The 6,000-nt window shown below is 44.8% G+C and overlaps 1 protein-coding gene across 1 annotated transcript in view; it reads right to left on the reverse strand.

The window, feature by feature from the left end:
- The window catches only part of ZBTB8B (zinc finger and BTB domain containing 8B), a 29,796-nt gene extending 24,624 nt beyond the window's left edge, over positions 1-5,172 (reverse strand). Inside the window, exon 1 of the mRNA XM_070774464.1 lies at positions 687-5,172. The gene's annotated coding sequence lies outside the window, so the exon portion shown is untranslated. The remainder of the gene's footprint in view (positions 1-686) is intronic.
- Positions 5,173-6,000: the final 828 nt, after the last annotated feature.

Below are 6,000 nucleotides of genomic sequence, written 5' to 3' on the forward strand. Positions count from 1 at the left end.
CCCTGGAGAAGGGAATGGCTACCCACTCTAGTATTCTTGCCAGTATTCTTAGAGGATTTCATGGACAGAGAAGCCTGGCAGGCGACAGTCCATGGGATCACAAAAAGTCAACACGACAGAGAAACTAACACTTTCACAGCATTCGGCAGTGCTTTGCACAAAGTAGGTTGCTGCTGCTGCTAAGTCGCTTCAGTCGTGTCCAACTCTTAGCGACCCCATGGACTTCGGCCCACCAGGCTCCTCCGCCCATGGGATTTTCCAGGCAAGAGTACTGGAGTGGAGTGCCATTGCCTTCTCCGACAAAGTAGGTTAGCTAAATACAAAAGAATACTCCTGTCTTACCTGCTAAGTAGAACAAGTATGTAACAAATACAATTGTTAACTGCTCACTCCTGTCTGACTCTTCTGACCCCATGGACAGAGGAGCCCTTCAGGCAAGAATACTGGAGTGGGTAGCCGTTCCCTTCTCCAGGGATCTTCCTAACTTAGGGATTGAACCCAGGTCTCCTACATTGCAGGCAGATTCTTTATCATCTGAGCCGCCAGGGAAGTCCCTAAAACAAATACAAAACATAAATCAAGTTTAAAACCCTTCTGCAAGTGAGGAAGACAGAAGCTGACCTCCCCTGAGCCTTTCTCTCTCTCTTTTCTCATCACACAAACCACGTAGCCATCGATCAACTTACCCCTTTTATTTACTGACCCATTGAGCTCAGAGAAGTTCCTATATCTTCTTCTTCTACTGGGATCCCAAAAGGCCTAGTGAACGCTGCCAACCACAGCTAATAACTCTTCAGCACTCTTCTTTTCTACAAGTGGAACACAACAATTACCCCACGCAAGAGAAATGAGGCACCTCTACCAGCAGACAGAGTCCACTGCCAAGAGAGCCCTCAAGGCCTGTGTGTCAACCTAACAGACTGTACTCACAAAAGACCAACAACAACCTCATTAAGTGCACTTTACACCTACTTTCCTCACATTTATAAGTGACACATTAAGTTTAGAAACTAGAGAACAAAGAAGTAAAGAAGCCTCCGTAAGTAAACTGACAAACTTAAAAGTGAGAATGGATAGCTAGGAAAAGGTTTTAAAAAAGTTGTCAAAAACAGACCCAGACATTTTTTCAAAATATCAGCCTAAGGCCACTTAGTTAAGTATTAAATGCTCCTACATATTCAAGATGGCCTAAGGACATCACTAAATTATACCCCAGGGCTATGATGGATGGGCCTAAGTTATCAAGATGATTCTTTTTATATTCATTTTAAACTCCAGGAGGTTATAATTTGGGGAATGTTTTTTCATCCAAAGTAGTTAAAATTAACATTTTGATTTAGAAAGGAAGAGAACTGTCTGATATCCGAAAAACTCTTCTCCCCCCCGAATAAATCAACCCTGAAAGTTTTCACAGGATTAAGAGTTCCTGGTCATTCTCACCTCTTCTAAATGCTCCAGACAAACCTTCCTCTTTTTGGCAATCATATCAAGGGGAAAGCAAGATACAGGAGAATGCTACAATTAAATATCAAATTCTGTTCTTCCTCAGAACTGAAAGAAAACCGATCAGACTGGTAAAAAATTTTCAAAGTAATAATATCCACTGTTGATAGAAATATCATCGGGAACACCATTTTAGACAGGAATTTGCCAACATTTATCAAAATTTAAAATGTACACATCTTTGGGGATTTCCCTGGTGGTCCAGTGGGTTAAGACTGCACTTCCACTGCAGGGAGCACAGGTTCAATCCCTGCTCAGTAAACTAAGGTCCCCAAATGAGGTATGGCGTGCCCCGCCCCCTACAAAAATTACACATCTTTTGCTCCCAAAATTTCATGGCTAAAAACTTATCCCTTTGGATGTATTCCCAAAAGTACATCAAATCAGAAGCTGAGAGATGCCCATCACACCAGGTTTTTGTACAAGCACAAAAGTAGAAACAATCAGAACATTCACCAGTAGGGGGCAAGTTAAATCAATGAGGTATATTCACACAGTGGAATACGAGGCAACCATGCTTTAAAGAGTGAGAATTCTGTGTATTCATATAAAACACTCACCAAGATATATTAAGGAAAAATATAAGATGCAAAACAAAATGTACAGTATTATTCCATCACCTAGATGGGATACACATATGTTTTTGTTGGTATATGTAAGAATTTTTTTCTGGAAGGTAATATGAGCAAGAGTTAATAGTAGATAACCTCAACAGTACGTGAACCCAGAACTTTCAGATGTTCAAGATGGATTTAGAAAAGGCAGAGGAACCAGAGATCAAATTGCCAGCATCCGTTGGATCACAGAAAAAGCAACAGAGTTCCAGAAAAACATCTACTTCTGCTTCATTGACTAGGCCAAAGTTTTTGACTGTGTGGATCATAACAAACTGTGGAAAATTCTTAAAGAGATAGGAATACCAGACCACCTGACCTGCCTCCTGAGAAATCTGTATGCAGGACAAGAAGCAACAGTTAGAACTGGACATGGAACAAAGGACTGGTTCCAAATAGGAAAAGGAGTACGTCAAGGCTGTATATTGTCACCCTGCTTATTTAACTTATATGCAGAGTACATCATGAGAAATGCCGGGCTGGATGAAGCACAAGCTGAAATCAGGATTGCCAAGAGAAATATCAATAACCTCAGATATGCAGATGACATCACCCTTATGGCAGAAAGAGAAGAGGAACTAAAGAGCCTCTTGATGAAAGTGAAAGAGGAGAGTGAATAAACTGGCTTAAAACTCAACATTCAAAAACAAAGATCATGGCATCCAGTCCCATCACTTCATGGCAAATAGATGCGGAAACAATGGAAACAGTGACAGACTTATTTTCTTGGGCTCCAAAATCACTGCAGATGGTGACTGCAGTCATGAAATTAAAAGACAATGACAAACCTAGACAGCATATCAAGAAGCAGAGACATTAATTTGTCAACAAAGGTTCATATATAGTCAAAGCTATGGTTTTTCCAGTAGTCATATACAGATGTGAGAGTAGGACTATAAAGAAGGCTGAACACCGAAGAATTGATGCTTTTGAACTGTGGTTTTGGAGAAGACTCTTGAGAGTCCCTTGGACAGCAAGGAGATCCATCCTAAAAGAAATCAGTCCTGAATATTCATTAGAAGGACTGATGCTGAAGCTGAAGCTCCAATACTTTGGCCACCTGATGCAAAGAACTGACTCATTGGAAAAGACCCCGATGCTGGGAAAGACTGAGGGCAGGAGGAGAAGGGGACGACAGAGGATGAGATGGTTGGATGGGATCACCAACTCGATGGACATGAGTTTGAGCAAACCCTGGAAGTTGGTGATGGACAGGGAGGCCTGGCATGCAGCAGTCCATGGGGTCGCAAAGAGTCAAACATGACTGAGCAACTGAACTGAACTGAACCTTGAAAAGAGGGACTAGAGGTAGGAGGTTTTTGGAATGATTTCATTTTTCATGTATAACCTTTCCATACTGTTAGGATCTTTCACTGTGTGCATATATTGCTTTTTCCCCCCTCTCTCCTTTTTAGCAAAGAAGAAAAAGGGGGAGGGACAGAGGGATAAGGAATTGGTAAATAAGGAAGATTATTAAATAGGCCCAATTCTTTTTTAAGAAGTATTCATTTATTTATTTGGCTGAGCCAGGTGTTCTTTGCAGCATGTGAGATCTAATTCCCTGACTAGGGATAGAACCCGAGTCCCCTATATTGGGAGAACAGAGTCTTAGCCCCTGGCCCACCAGGGAAGTCCCAGGCCCAATACTTCTTGTAGAATGGTCGTATCTACAGAGCCTCCCCCCAGGCACCTGTATTTTTCACTAGAAGATGCGCCTTTCTAGCAATAATATTCAAAACCTATTTCCTTTGGCTTTCTATCTGCAAATATTCTAGATTCTACTGGATCATGGAAATACTCCCTTGACTTTGCAAAAATCTATCCACATATTTTCTTCAAATCTTTCTCCAACTGCACTTGGCATACAACGTGGAAATGTTTATTCACATCAACTCCACTTGCCTTCGGTGCTCTGCATCCCTGGCACAAACCGAGGATCACCACTTCTCCTGGAAAAGAAGCTCGTAGGGTACACTGCTTCCAGAAGCACATTTATCCGCACTTTGGCAGGGACCCTCCCAACCTTCCCATGGTTCCAATTCAACTCAACAGTTATTGGCTACAAGCAATGCCTGACACAAGGAAGAGGCCAAAAATAGAAAACTGAACCAAGAACATCGCATGTCTTCCAGGAGAAGGCAGATGCCAACACTAGTGTTAGCAACAAACTCCCACATGCCCCTGAGAGAATGTCTTTATTCCAGCGCCAAAAGCAGCTTTGAAATCCACCCGCTCTTTCTGACAACACTCCTGCAGTTTCACCAGAGAATAATGAAAATCTGCTCCTCAATTGTTAGCATTTACTGAGAACTACTTCTCATGAAGTACTGTAAAAAGTATTAACACTTTACAAGCATAAACTAATGTTAACCTCCCAAGAACCCAGTACAGTACGTAAAATCATTACTTCCTCTTTTTCAGAGGAGGAAACAGGTTCAAATTTTCATATAACACGCTCAGGCTAGGACTGGCACCGAGATTGGTTTGAGTCCAGAGTTGACATCCTTATCCATTTATGCCAACCTGACTTCCCTCACCCTCCAGGAAACCGTGAGAAGTGCTGGGGAAGTCATTCATTCCTTTCCCAAACGCACGGAGTGGAGGGAAACGACTCAGAAGAAGAGTTTCCACTTTCACAGAAAGTATTTTCTGGGTCAACTGCATCTTTGATTCAACTGCTTAATTGACCGCAAGTCAAGGGGATCCTCCCCCGCCCGGAGGTAGACAACCCTGCAGAAATCACCAGAATCCGTTACGGGATATAGTCTTTGGGTCCCGAAGGTGAGAACCGAGGCCTTGCCCCTCCCACGGCCTCTCCCGGACAAAGTGACCGTCGCTGCCAACTGCCCCAGTCTGGCCGAGCCCTTGCGCCCTGGGACCATCAGAATCAGCGTACGCCCATACCACCCGCTGGACGACTCCGGGCATAGGCAGGAAGGACGGGGGAAACGGCCGCCGCACGGCCCTCCCCGAGCTGCAGGGAAGGGAGAGGGTCCGTCAATGAGTGCGGGTTCGCCCGGCTGGAGTCCGGGGATTAGCCAGGGCCAGGTGGTCCGAGAGAGGCCGATCGACGCGGAACATCCCTGTCGGTTGCCCATCCCGCCCCCACGGCGCCCCGAATCCTCCCCAAGCCAATGAAAGCGGCAGCGTGAACCCACTTCTCTGCTCTCACCTTTCAGCTAGTTCCTTCCAGCCGCGCCGCCGCCGAGCTACGCGCACTGACACGCCCCCCTTTCATTCACCTGTCGCCCCCTCCGCTGAGAGGCGGGGCAGTCGACCAATCACGGGTGCTTCTGGGTTCAGGAAGGCGGGCCCTTGGACAAGAAGGTTGCTCAATGGCTTTGGTGCCCCCCTCCAGAGGCTGCGCTCTGAAGGCTCCAGTGCATGCGGAGTGATGGGAGTTGTGGTCTCACAGTTTATTTTTCGAGTAAAGCTACCCTGGACAAAACTACAACTACCAAGGTGCCAAAAGGAGCAAGGACCAGCGCTTGTAAAGGCTAGAGCTCCGATCGGTCTTCTGAGTCCCACTTGACAGACCTGCGAAGTATCTGTCTCTTTGTCCCGAGAGCTAAAAACACGTTGTGCATATTAAAACAGCCTACAGAATAAGAGCTATGATCTGTCAATCCGCACACAACTGCCGGCGCTCTCCACAAAAAATCTGGAAATGAGTGACATGGTTTAATCTACTCAGCAGGTTTTTCTTGAACACCTGGAACACTCTCTTCCCTTGAAAGGCTTTCAGGTTTATATATACAAGTGAAATCGTTAAACAGCAGTACTGATGTGTTCTAAGTAACAGTACAGGCACGTTCTAAGGCTGTGAAATAAACAAACCAAGTTTAATGCTCTCAGCTTCGTTCTAACGGAGGGTACATTCGTT

This window comes from Bos indicus, chromosome 2 (genome assembly GCF_029378745.1).
Source record: "Bos indicus isolate NIAB-ARS_2022 breed Sahiwal x Tharparkar chromosome 2, NIAB-ARS_B.indTharparkar_mat_pri_1.0, whole genome shotgun sequence".
Classification (NCBI taxonomy): domain Eukaryota; kingdom Metazoa; phylum Chordata; class Mammalia; order Artiodactyla; family Bovidae; genus Bos; species Bos indicus.